Below are 14,139 nucleotides of genomic sequence, written 5' to 3' on the forward strand. Positions count from 1 at the left end.
AAGGATGTGGATATGGAGGTAGGACATAGCATGCAGGATGGGATGGAGGGAGGGATAAGGATGAAGAATAATTTTCCAAGGGGGGAGAAAGAAGGAGAAGAGGATACGAATGCAGAGGAAAGAATTCTAATAGGAGTGTGCTTTTTATAATATCAAGCAACTTTTTTGATGTGAGATCTGTTTCCTTTTTCTGATGTTCAGGGTTGCTGCAGTGTATTGGTGTTCGTCTAAATAGAATTCTTGCACAGCTTCTCTTGTGGGAGGTTGGGTTATTTGGTAGTGGAACACTTGATTGATGTGGGTGGTTGTTTTTTTTTTTTTTGGTACACTTGTGTTTCTAGTTTGCCATCATAGTCTCTGCTGATCAGGATATCCAGGAAGAGTAGTGAGTTGTTTTCTTCTTCCCTGGTGAATCGGAGTCCTTTGAAGATGTTGATGGTTTTGTGGGTGTTCTCTAATTCAGTGACTCCCAACCTCTTGGGCTCCAGAGACTGGTTCTGTGGAAAGGGTTTTTTTTCATGGACTGGGATGCGTGGTTTCACACACACTGCCTGAATCCCGTATGTGTGCGGATGAGGCTTCACTTACTTGCGTGGTCCACTTCCTGCTGTTCCATGGCCCAGGGATGAGGACCTCTGCTCTAATTGGTCCTTTAAAAATTATTTATTTATTTATTTATTTATTTATTTATTAATTAATTAATTAATTAATTAATTATTTCAATTTTTATACCGCCCTTCTCCCGAAGGACTCAGGGTGGTTCACAGCCAAGTAAAAAGTAATACAAAAATTAAGAACAATTTTAAGAAACTGATTTAAATTGGCCGAAATGCTAAAAATCTACTAAAACCCCATTAAAAACTAATTAAAACTGTTAAAAACTAATTAGGCCAGTCCTGCCCGGTGAAATAAAAGAGTCTTCAGCTCACGCTGGAAGGCCCGGAGGTCAGGGAGTTGGTGCAATGTTGGAGGTAGTTTGTTCCAGAGGGCTGGGGCCCCCACAGAGAAGGCCCTCCCCCTGGGGGTCACCAGCCGACATTGTCTGGCCAACGGCACCCTGAGGAGACCCTCTCTATGGGAGCGCACTGGTCGATGGGAGGCCACTGGTGGCAGCAGGTGGTCCCGTAAGTAGCCCGGTCCTAAGCCATGGAGCGCTTTAAAAACGGTCACTAACACCTTGAATTGCACCCGGAAGGCAACCGGAAGCCAGTGCAGCCCGCGCAGGATAGGTGTTATATGGGAGCCTCGAGCCGCTCCCACTATCACCCGTGCGGCCGCATTCTGGACCAGTTGAAGCCTCCGGGTAAATTTAATAATTTAAATTATTAAAACTATACAAATTAATACAATTAATAAATATTAGCTATATGTTACTTAGAATATTTATAGCTTTTGACTCACTCAAACTATTTTTTTAAAACAAGTACAGGTAGTCAGATTGTTGGGAGCAATATGCTGACTCTGTAAACCGCTTAGAGAGGGCTGTGAAAAACACTGGGAAGCGGTATATAAGTTAAGTGCTATTGCTATTGCTAGTCCTCGACTTAATGACCACAATTGAACTGAGAACTTACGTTGCTAAGTGAGACATTTGTTAAGTGAGTTTTGCCCCATTTTTTGACCTTTCGTGCCACAATTGTTAAACGAATCACTGCAGTTGTTAAATTAGTCACACAGTTGTTACGTGAATCTGGCTTCCCCTTTGACTTTGCTTGACAGAAGGTCACGAAAGTTGTGACTCCGGAACACTTCAAGCATCATACATATGAAGCAGTGGTCCAGCATCCAAATTTTGATCACGTGACCATGGGGATGCTGCAACAGTCATAAGTATGAAAAATGTTTATCACTCACTTTTTTCAGTGCTGGTGTAACTTCGAATGGTCACTAAACGAACTGTTGTAAGGTGAGGACCACCTATATTGAACTTAAATTTGGTGCTGGGTAAAATGATTTAACATATCAACAGACCAACCAAATCTCCATAAAACTTAATAGTTATGATTCAGATTCCCATTACAATTTTAAGAGGTAATAAGCAGGGTTGTCTTTTATCACCATTGCTATTTAGCCTAACTATAGAAGTGCTGGCAATTGCATCTAGATCTAATAATCAAATTAATGGGATAAAAATAGGAAAGAAGATGCATATTTTAAATCTATTTGCAGATTATATGGTCTTGACTCTCAAATATTTTTCATTCAGCTAATTATCTTAAGAAGGAGTTAGAGGAATTTGCAGGTGTCTGAACTATCAAATAATTTTCATAAATTATGGGTTTTTTTCCCCACACACACCCAAAAACCCAAATGGAAACTTACAGAGTTTTAGGATTTTCTAATAATACATAAATTTAAAATAGTTAGGCATCACTATATCTAAAATGTTGATGAAATTTTTACAAATAATTATATCCCAACATGGAAGAAATTAAAGAAATGAAAAATTGGACCTCAAAAATATCAACATTTCAGGGCAAATTGCAATGGCTGAAATCAAAATTGTTGCACAGGTTAACTTTTTATTTCAATGGCTCCCAGTGCCAATTGCAGAACAGGCTGAAAGACAATGGCAAAGTAAAATAGAAAGCTTTTGTTTCCATGTACAAAAACTAAATAAAGAAAAGGATAAGTCTCAGAAACAGGAAGATTGTCATGCCCACTTTGTTACAATATTACCAAGCAGTATGGTTAGGTAATTAATTTCATTTATTATGAGAGATGCTTCTGAACCGTGGAACTGATAAAAAGATAAATGAGTTGATAAGGTGACCAACTTTTTTACAATGAGGAGGAGGACACAAATAAATTGAAGAAAAAAAATATCGTAAATAAAAGAAACATTTTATTCATTGCAACAAAAATACAGAATACGCTATAATATGATAAATGCATAATAAAAAAACATTTGTAACAATAACATTTTATATTGTAATTATGCTTACAAGCCTATTATTTAAATGAGTACTTTTCATTGAATGAATATTTTTTGTCAATATATCATCTTCTAACAATATATTGGAAATATCTGAACAAGAAATATCCTTCATATTGAATTTTATGGCAAGTGCTGCAGCTAGAGTAACAACATTCAATCTTGATTTCTCACTTTTCCAAAAATCATTAGCAATTGAATAAATAAAATTATTAAAACTGAAACAATAACATAAGCGAATAAACTTGTAAATAAAATTATACATATTTGTAAATTATTAAATAATGAATTAATAAAACGTGAATTATTGTGCTCACCTGTGTATGATTGAATATTTACTTTTTTTATTATTTGCATTTATATCCCGCCGTTCTCCAAAGACTCAGGGCGGCTTACACTATATTAAGCAATAGTCTTCATCCATTTGTATATTATATACAAAGTCAACTTACTGCCCCCAACAATCTGGGTCCTCATTTTACGTACCTTATAAAGGATGGAAGGCTGAGTCAACCTTGGGCCTGGTGGGACTTGAACTTGCAGTAATTGCAAGCAGCTGTGTTAATAACAGACTGTCTTAGTCTGTTGAGCCACCAGAGGCCCTTACTGAGAAAGAAGTGAGTAATGTGTGCATGTGTGCCGTGTTGTGTTTTGGTAAGAAGTAAACAAAGCCACTTGCGCGTGGCACACTCTCTCAAAACAATTCTCCTGTGCGGAGCGTATGATCAATAATCGCGTCTCATCGCACTGTTCCGAGCCTTGATGAATCGTCATGTCAAATACAAATACGTCACATCACACACAATGGATTGGATTGGCATCAATCAAATACTAAGATTTACAGATTAGTCTTCAAATATTGAAAAGGAGGACATGTAGGAGGACACTTTTCAAGAGAGGACAGAACTTACAAAAGGAGGACTGTCCTCACTAAAGAAGGACAATTGGTCACCTTAGAATTGATGTAACCACTCTCCAAAAATGATTTTATTGGATTTGGGCAAAAAAAATACCCCAAATATGCAACTTCTTATAAGATAACTTCCATCATGCTTTCTTAATGTAGGCTTCCTTTTATCAGCATTATTAGCAGGTTGGTCAGCCTTTGATTTTCTGTTACTCAAGCAACATTTCCATTTTAAAAGGAATGGATAAAATAAAAGATAAAAATGAGTTTCGCTAACGCATTTTATACAGACACTAAAAAACCCGACAGATAATAGTATTACACAATGTTGGAAGAAATATCCTTCTGGATTCAATTCCAAGTGGGGGAAAAGACACTGGATTCATGGAAGTTGGAAAGAAGGTTTATTGATGAACAGGATCACATGGCTCCCTGAACTCCTGAGCAGAAAAGGGCTGAGATGCTGAGAGTGCCTTGGTTTTATGCCCTCTGTTGGGCCCCACCCTAGTTTCCTGTTCCTGTACAAGAAATGTACCCCATTGGCTGTCATACTCCCAGGGGCGGGGTGGTGGTGGTCTTAGCTAACTTTGTAGGTTTGCTGGCTGATGTAATCTTCCCAGGTGCCATGTGGTGAGTTTCGGTTGCTAGATGGGTCCTAATATGCCCTGGAGACCATGTCTTTTGTGTTGCGAATGAGCTGGTTCAGGCCTTAATGGCCCATTAACAAAGGCTGAGTTTCTGCCTCACTTTTAGAGGAAATATTCTGCCCTTTTAATATTTCCTAAAGTATTTCACTTTTCCAGGAGAGGGGTGGGTGCTAACTTCCTACAACAACATGTGGCAAATTACCAGCCAGAACAAAATTGTCAAATCGTTTTGACAGGTGGGTAGACTGACAGGTTTAGCCATATCTCAAAAGTTGCTCCTAATAAGCAAGTTTTGACTGTTCCCACTCTGCTTATGCAAACCTGTTCAGCTTTAAATAAATTTGTGAACTTCCTTGACACTTCTAGGGATCGCTACTTTGAGATTTCTTGTCTTAAGCCTCTTACGATGTCTGCAAAAGATGGGAGATGTAAATTGAATCAGAAAGTGCCTTTTAGATCATGTTTTTTCTTTTTTTTTTCTAGGATGAAAAACCAAAGCACCCAGTCACAGAACGTCAAGGTTAGGGAGGGGAACCAAGATTATCTAGTCCACCCTTCTGCCAAATGAACTAATCCACTTTACAATTGTTTGTTTTTAATTCTAGTTTCCTCATTTTCCTTCATTACATTTCCTAGCCTTTCGTTTTGTGGAGAGTTATTGTTATTTCCCCTTTTCCAGACCAGGTTTTCCTAATTTCTTTCAAGTTCTAGATTTGCCCTTGTGCTAGCTTCTAAATTTAACAATCAAAATAAAATAGAAAAGGGGAAACAAAATTTCAAAAAAGCAAGGATAGTAAGGCTTTTTTATTGCTATTCCAAAAACAGTACAAGGTTTGCTTTTGGGAGCAGCTGACTACAGACTGGCACATCAGTAATAGTTTACATATCGTTTTGAGCCCTTTGTGTAAGACGTGAGATCACAAGTGTGGTATGAGTTTTATGACCACAGATAAACAGGAAACACAGGTGTAATATACTTTTATGGTCAAAGAGACTTAGGAAATTTTTTTGTCTGTTATGTCCCTAATCAGGAAAGATCTTCCTGGCCAGGCAGAGGTGCTAAGTTCCCAAGACTTCTAAAAGTTGAGAGGCTCCACCGCCAGATTCCTGCCTGTCAGTGATTTATTGCCTTTAAGAAAACTTTGTATTTTATGAGTGCAGACGGGTTTCTCTGACTCTAGATCAGAAGGCTGTTAAGAGGGGGAGTGGGGCAGATCAAAAGCTTTTAAAACTTTTATCAGTCTTTTTCAGACTTCCTTTTCCAGACTTGTCCTTTATTTTTCCCAAGAAAATACGGTCACTGTATCTACTATGACCCGCATTGCAATTTCTGGAATTTCAAATACACAGGAATGTGCACAACCACGTCCATCATTTTTCAATATGCAATAATTTAGAACACAATGGGATTTTCTTGTTTTATCCCTCCGAGCAATATTGGAATTCAACATCGAGCTGAATATTCGTTTTGTCAACATCTTCCTCCCCGCTGAGGTCAACGATCATTTCCAACCCCCCCACCCAGGCGGCCTCTCTAGGCTTAAATCTCGTTTCCCTTCGCTCTTTAGCTCCACCCCACGTGGCCCCGCCTCCTGGTTGCCAAAGCAGCGAGGCAGCGGCCAAAGGCTGGAGGGGGTGGTTCCTTCCTTTGGCCCCGCCCACTCAATCCATTCTAGCCGAGGCAGTTGGAGCCTGGCCTTCGCGGAGGAGGAGGCGCCGCCGTGTCGCGGAGGTCGGGAGTGGAGCGTCCTCGGTGGTGAAATGTAAGAGGGAGAGAGAGAAAGTAGAAAGCCGGTCAGGAAACGGTCGAGAAATGAGAAGAAAATCTCCTTTTCGGTTGCTGCTTTTAGAAGGAGGCTGCCCTTTTAATATTTCCTAAAGTATTTCACTTTTCCAGGAGAGGGGTGGGTGCTAACTTCCTACAACAACATGTGGCAAATTACCAGCCAGAACAAAATTGTCAAATCGTTTTGACAGGTGGGTAGACTGACAGGTTTAGCCATATCTCAAAAGTTGCTCCTAATAAGCAAGTTTTGACTGTTCCCACTCTGCTTATGCAAACCTGTTCAGCTTTAAATAAATTTGTGAACTTCCTTGACACTTCTAGGGATCGCTACTTTGAGATTTCTTGTCTTAAGCCTCTTACGATGTCTGCAAAAGATGGGAGATGTAAATTGAATCAGAAAGTGCCTTTTAGATCATGTTTTTTCTTTTTTTTTTCTAGGATGAAAAACCAAAGCACCCAGTCACAGAACGTCAAGGTTAGGGAGGGGAACCAAGATTATCTAGTCCACCCTTCTGCCAAATGAACTAATCCACTTTACAATTGTTTGTTTTTAATTCTAGTTTCCTCATTTTCCTTCATTACATTTCCTAGCCTTTCGTTTTGTGGAGAGTTATTGTTATTTCCCCTTTTCCAGACCAGGTTTTCCTAATTTCTTTCAAGTTCTAGATTTGCCCTTGTGCTAGCTTCTAAATTTAACAATCAAAATAAAATAGAAAAGGGGAAACAAAATTTCAAAAAAGCAAGGATAGTAAGGCTTTTTTATTGCTATTCCAAAAACAGTACAAGGTTTGCTTTTGGGAGCAGCTGACTACAGACTGGCACATCAGTAATAGTTTACATATCGTTTTGAGCCCTTTGTGTAAGACGTGAGATCACAAGTGTGGTATGAGTTTTATGACCACAGATAAACAGGAAACACAGGTGTAATATATTTTTATGGTCAGAGAGACTTAGGAAATTTTTTTGTCTGTTATGTCCCTAATCAGGAAAGATCTTCCTGGCCAGGCAGAGGTGCTAAGTTCCCAAGACTTCTAAAAGTTGAGAGGCTCCACCGCCAGATTCCTGCCTGTCAGTGATTTATTGCCTTTAAGAAAACTTTGTATTTTATGAGTGCAGACGGGTTTCTCTGACTCTAGATCAGAAGGCTGTTAAGAGGGGGAGTGAGGCAGATCAAAAGCTTTTAAAACTTTTATCAGTCTTTTTCAGACTTCCTTTTCCAGACTTGTCCTTTATTTTTCCCAAGAAAATACGGTCACTGTATCTACTATGACCCGCATTGCAATTTCTGGAATTTCAAATACACAGGAATGTGCACAACCACGTCCATCATTTTTCAATATGCAATAATTTAGAACACAATGGGATTTTCTTGTTTTATCCCTCCGAGCAATATTGGAATTCAACATCGAGCTGAATATTCGTTTTGTCAACATCTTCCTCCCCGCTGAGGTCAACGATCATTTCCAACCCCCCCACCCAGGCGGCCTCTCTAGGCTTAAATCTCGTTTCCCTTCGCTCTTTAGCTCCACCCCACGTGGCCCCGCCTCCTGGTTGCCAAAGCAGCGAGGCAGCGGCCAAAGGCTGGAGGGGGTGGTTCCTTCCTTTGGCCCCGCCCACTCAATCCATTCTAGCCGAGGCAGTTGGAGCCTGGCCTTCGCGGGAGGAGGAGGCGCCGCTGTGTCGCGGAGGTCGGGAGTGGAGCGTTCTCGGTGGTGAAATGTAAGAGGGAGAGAGAGAAAGTAGAAAGCCGGTCAGGAAACGGTCGAGAAATGAGAAGAAAATCTCCTTTTCGGTTGCTGCTTTTAGAAGGAGGCTGCACTTTTTTTTTTTGGGTAGTTGGGTATCTAAGGAATGGGGTGTGGAGGAAGATATGGGAAGCTGAATGCGATAGAAGCCACGGGCTATGTAAAAGTCCTGTTGAACTCGGGAGAATATACTTTCAGAGTAAACATATTTCGAAGAGAGGATGATATGACACTTCCTTGAGGTTTGGCTTGGCTTTTTTCGCAGCCCCAGCTATTTTTCTCCAATCTGTTGCTCTCCAGGTATGTTGAGTTACAGTCCAGCTGCTGCAGCGTGCCGTTGCAGACGGACGAGCGTTGTAGTTCAGCTCACCAGGAAGGCTGAGGAAGTTTATTCTCTTGCAAATGTTTCTCCTTTTCTTAGAAAACAAAAACACACTTCTTGACTGTGTGTGTGAGAGAGAGGGTCAAATAGCAAAGGCGGGGAAAGCCCCGCAAGCAAAAAGACATGATAAGGCTATGTGGTGATAAAGGTTATTATTATTATTATTTTATGAAAGCTGAAATGTTGAAAAACATGATGCTTTTGTGAACAAACAGGGCTTGCAAGTAAATTTATTTATACTTCCAGCCTTACGTGGTGTGGTTCTACAGATGGGCAGGGTCTATCCGAAAGCCAAGCTAGCTAGGAAAGCTTGTGGCAGCTGGAGAACACCAGGCTGGGAAGGGTTGGTTGGTATGCACTGCCTTCCAGCTGATGTCATCTCTGGTAACCGACAGGAAGATCCCTAAGATCCCGTGCAAGCCTAGCTTCTGTTTACTGTGCTGGTGATCGAGTTGAGACATTTTTTTTTGCAACCCTGTTCATTTGCGTGATGCTTCCTAGTACAGTGAAAAAAATACCTTTTGAAAGTTTTTTCTGGATTGACGATTAGTTGGGTTGTAGGTAAAACTGTATCATATTTTATGTTAGGATTAATAGTAAAAATGCTAGCTTTCTTAAATCCCTCAGCTGCTTTCTTATCTCCTCCTGCATCCAGCCTAAGCTCCTTCTAGATTTCAAAATCTTTATGGCTCTAAGCCCATTTTACCTTGTTCATTTCTTCTGCAGTTCAAAGGTTTCCCTTCTCTCAGGAGATTTGCCTTTTCCAGCATTACTGCCACTGGGCTTGGAATTGTCCCTACAAAGAGTTGTATCATACTACTGCTCTCATTGTTCTCAGAATTAATGTTTTCCACGATGTTTTTAACATGATATGCATCTTATTTCCAATGTAAACCTGTAATTAAACCCCACCCCATCTCCAATATACAGAGATGAAACAAATTGTTGTGGTTAGGGACCAGGGAAAACTGAGGTTCAGAGTCCATCCTTAGCCATGGAAACGTATTGGGTGACTCTGAGCTAATCATAGTCCTGCAGCCCAACCTACCCCATAGGATTGTGGAGATAAAATCTAATTCGCAGGATTGTGGCGATAAAATGGAGAGAGAGCTTGGTGTAAGCCCCCTAGAGCTCTTGGATGAAATGTGGGATATAAATCTAACAAAATAATTTTTTTTAAAATTTATGTAACCTCATTTTCCTTTGTTTTTTATATAGGACAAACATTTTGGGGACTTTGGATTTTGAGGAACAAATTTTGCTCCATGAATTACCCCCCAGCGAAACTAAATGACCCAAAGAGTTTCCTTGTGAATGAAATGAAGGACTTAACATTTTTGCAACGCTTCTTCATTTTGCCATTTAAAATTCTCATTCCTCAAAAAACAAAACAAAACCCTGAAACCCAGATCAAATGGGTCCCTTTTTGGAGGGAGCTTTTTAGGGCCTCAAAATAGCTAGTGGAACCTGCAGTTATCAATTAAATGCTATTGCTACATGATTGCTCTACCTTAATTATAATGTATAGATTAATATTTCAAACTGTGTTCTCCAAATTGCCCCAAATCCATTGTCATTATATGATTGGTCACATCTCATGTCAGCTCTAGGCACTTTGACCAATTGGTAAATAGTGGACATTCATATCCAAAATACATGGGAAATAGTATGTTGGGAGAGATACGTTCACCTCCTATGTCCTTCTTAGTTTCTTAAAATAATATAAAGTGATTTGTATTTTTTTTTCTGGGATATCATCTGGGATATTATCACCAGTTTGCAGTTGAATACTATACATTTCAAACAGATATGTATTAAATACCATGGTGTAATTTAATATGTAGGTTGCTGTCAGACTTGTGAAGTAACACAAGTCTTTTCTTCCCATTTTCTATCTGACATAAATAAGGAACAAGAGGAAATTGCTTAAATTTCAGCATTCTCCCGAACTGTGCTGTTACTTAGAAATATAACACAATAACAGAGATGAAAGGGACCTTGAAGGTCTTTCAGTCCAACCCTTGCTTAAGCAGGAAACCCTATACCACTTCAAACAAATGGTCGTCCAATATCTTCTTTAAAATCTCCAGTGTTGGAGCATTCACAACTTCTGGAGGCAATTTGTTCCATTAATCAACAATTTGATTAATTGTTCGTTAGAAAATTTCTCCTTAGTTCTAGGTTGCTTCTCTCCTTGATTAAATTCCGTTCATTGCTTCTTGTCCTGCCTTCAGGTGCTTTGGAGAATAGGTTGTTCCCCTCTTCTTTGTGGCAACACCTAAGATATCAGAACACTGCTATCATGTCACCCCCTAGACCTTCTTTTCAATAAACTAGACATACCCAGTTCTTGAAATTGTTCTTCATATGTTTTATCTCCAATCCCCTAATCATCTTTGTTGCTCTCCTCTGCACTCCCTCTAGAGTCTCAACATTGTTTTCATATTGTGGCTACCAAAACTGGACGCATTATTCCAAGTGTGGTTTTACTAAAGCATTATATAGTAGTACTAACACTTCGCATAATCTTGATTCTATCCCTCTGTTAATGCTTGATTCTATCCCTCTAAGATTGCATTGGGTTTTTTTGGCAGCTGCAGCATATTGCTGGCTCATGTTTAAGTGATTGTCCTCTAGGACTCCAAGTTCCTTTTCATAGTTACTACTACTTAGCCAGGTACTACTTATTCTGTAACTATGTATTGGGTTTTTTTGCCTAAATGTAGAACCATACTTTTCTCACCATTGAATTTCATTTTGTTAGATAGGACCCAGTGTTCCAATGTGACAAGATTCTTCTGTATCTTGATCCTATCTTCTGGAGTGCTGGCTATTCTTGCCAGCTTTATATCGCCTGCAAATTTGATGAGTTCTCCTTCTAAATCATTAATGAAGATATTGAAGAGTACTGGGCATAAGCCAGAGCCTTGGGGTACCCCACTGCATACTTTCTTCCATGTAAATGCAGTTTCATTGAGGACTACCCGTTGAGTGTGGTTGGTCAACCAGTTATGAATCCATCTGGTGGTGATGCTGTCTAACTCATATTTTTCTATGTTATTGAGTAGTAGGTTGTGATCTACTTTATCTGCTTTCTCAAATCCTTACTGAAGTTCAAGTAAATTATATCTATAGCATTTTGCCTGTCTGCTAATTTTGTCACTTGTCAAAAGTTTTGTCTGGCATGATCTGTTTTTGACAAATCCATGTTGGCTTCAAGTTATGACTTTGTTTGCCTCCTGGTGTTTGCAGATTAATGTCAGGCTGATAGGTCTGTAGTTTCCTTGATCTATTTTTTCCTTCCTTTTTTAAAAGATGGGAACTACATCAGCCTTTTTCCAATCCTCTGGTAGTTTCCTGGTGCTCCAGGATCAGATATAGTTCAGTGGTTCTGAGGTCATATCTGCCAGTTTCTTCAGAACCTTGGGGTGTGTAATCTATCTGGTCCTAGTGATTTGAACTCATCTAGAGTGGATGGATGTTTTGGTGTTTTCTTGTTTATTCCAAGTAATCAGTTTAGAAAACAATATTATATTAGCTCCAGTTGAGATCCAAATTGATCTTTGAGATAATCTCAACTGGCTTTGCAATGATTTTGTTGGAAGAAGTTGCATGGGTAACAGGAAATATACACGTTCCATGAATCAGCTTGACTTGTACATTCTTCTTGGGTGTAATGAGATCTTGATAAAAATGTAGCCAGTGTTGCATGGTGACTTGTGATAATCAATAATGTAATTGCCCAGAAGAAACAATCCACAGAGATGGTTTTATGGTAAATGTATGTTGTTTCCTAAAGCTCTAGAATATTGTGATGTCATACAACTTAATAGACTTGGTGCAAAACAGAACATTGAAGCATCAAAGATCTTCACTGTTTACCATGTACATACAAGTATGAGAATGTTTTTTTCTTTTTAAAAAATGCAGCATTTTTAAAGGTCTGGTTTAGGTAGCTGGATTCTCAAACTTATGGAAATTATCCATTTTTAAAATGACACAATCTTTCAGACAATAGGGGGAGAGTTATGTTAATTTGTGGTAGTACTTTTTCAGACTAACACATTTTATTAAAAGGAATAAACTTTCATAACTGTAGCTCACATCATTGAATGAAAACTTAATACCCTGTAATAAAATTTTTAACTGAAAACACAACGTCTTTTGATTTATGACATTTTAGATAATCTAATCAAGGTATTAAATGAGCTTTTTCCAATTTTCTGTCTCCAAATGCATTGGGGCTGCTACCATCTTCTTAAAATAGCCAGGGCTCTCTAAGGATAATGGTAGTTGTAGTACATCTACCATTAGGAAGCTCAGTTGGGGAAAGATATGTTAGAGAAATATGACTTCCTAGATAACTTGGCTTGTTAGTCTCACAACAAAAACAACAAATAACTTACTGCTGTTGCATGACTAGCACAATTATTTTTGTAGAAACTTTCACGCATCATAATCTATGATGCGTGAACATTTATGCCACCAGTTTGCTACACAGGGACAACACAAGTTTCTAGGTACCCATGATATTCTATATAATATATTACCTGTAGAACCCCCAATTTTTGTTTTAACATTTCTTTTTAAAATTAGATGAGCAAAATTTGGGCATCAAATCTTTGAGGTAAAACAGCTGGAATATCACTTTACTGTTTGTATTTTTTGTATTAGAATACAAATACCACCACCCCCCCACTTAAAAATTTGGCATTCCTGTCCTTGTATACAGTCATACACAGCACGGCATCCTTCTCACCTTAAAGCTATTTTTAATATGTTATTTTTGCTACTAGACAATTTCTTCCATTTTTGTTTGTGATATTTTGGTTGAAATGTTAAGGAATAAATGGTAACAAAATCTTACAATATGGAATACATATGGTCAGAATGCTAAGTAATTATTTCATTATTTAGGTGACTCCAGGTCAGTGGTGAGATTCAAGTAATTTAACAACCGGTTCTCTGCCCTAATGATTTCTTCCAACAACCAGTTTGCCAAACTGCTCAGAAAATTAATAACTGGTTCTCCTGAAGAGATGCGAACTGGCTGAATCCCACCACTGCTCCAGGTCATATATTAACCCTCTCTTCTGATGTTGTGTTTTTTTTTAACCAAAATTACAATCTTCTTTAGACCAACATGTTCCATCCTCATTTTACTAGGGTTTTTTTTTTTTGCTACCTTAATTTTTTTAAAAAGATACTTTATGATCCCACCTAAGCCCTACTAAAACTTTCTTGGTTGTTGAAAAGTTGTATCATACAGCACTATTTTTTGAATTAACATACCTCAATGGACTAATGTAAAGAATGAATCCAAATTTTAATTACTCCTATGGGATGGAAATTTAACAAAGTTGTGGCCACTTCAGTGCTGCTGCAGCACTGCTGTGATTATGTGATTGCCATTTCTGGCACTCCCAGTTTCCCACAAGGAAGGTTAATGGGGAAGCCTGCAGGAAGTCAGAAGTCATTCTGGCACCCACTGCTTTTTTAACTGTTTGTGGTAATTCTGTTTCTCTGTTTAGGTAAGGAAATATCTCTAAAATGATGACCTAGTGGGTCACAGATTGTTTAATGTCTTCTGATTTGTTTACCTCTCATCTGTTCCTTTAGTTATTTCTGTTTGTAAAAGTTATATAGATATAGCTTATATAGCTGAATATTTTCTATATATCTTTTTCTTTCTTTGTGCCTTTTCCCATTCCCCACAAAAGGACACACATGTACATTT

General features: G+C 38.7%; 1 protein-coding gene across 2 annotated transcripts in view; it reads left to right on the forward strand.

Annotated features, from left to right (window-relative positions):
* The first annotated feature begins 6,180 nt into the window (after positions 1-6,180).
* RFFL (ring finger and FYVE like domain containing E3 ubiquitin protein ligase) overlaps positions 6,181-14,139 on the forward strand; it is a 79,830-nt gene continuing 71,871 nt past the window's right edge. The window contains exon 1 of one of the 2 annotated variants that reach the window (XM_058164465.1): positions 6,181-6,252. The gene's annotated coding sequence lies outside the window, so the exon portion shown is untranslated. Of the gene's footprint in view, positions 6,253-7,920; positions 7,995-14,139 lie in introns of those variants that run through there. The other variant, XM_058164466.1, reaches the window with a different exon arrangement.

Source organism: Ahaetulla prasina, chromosome 1 (assembly GCF_028640845.1).
Source record: "Ahaetulla prasina isolate Xishuangbanna chromosome 1, ASM2864084v1, whole genome shotgun sequence".
In the NCBI taxonomy this organism is placed as follows: Eukaryota; Metazoa; Chordata; class Lepidosauria; order Squamata; family Colubridae; genus Ahaetulla; species Ahaetulla prasina.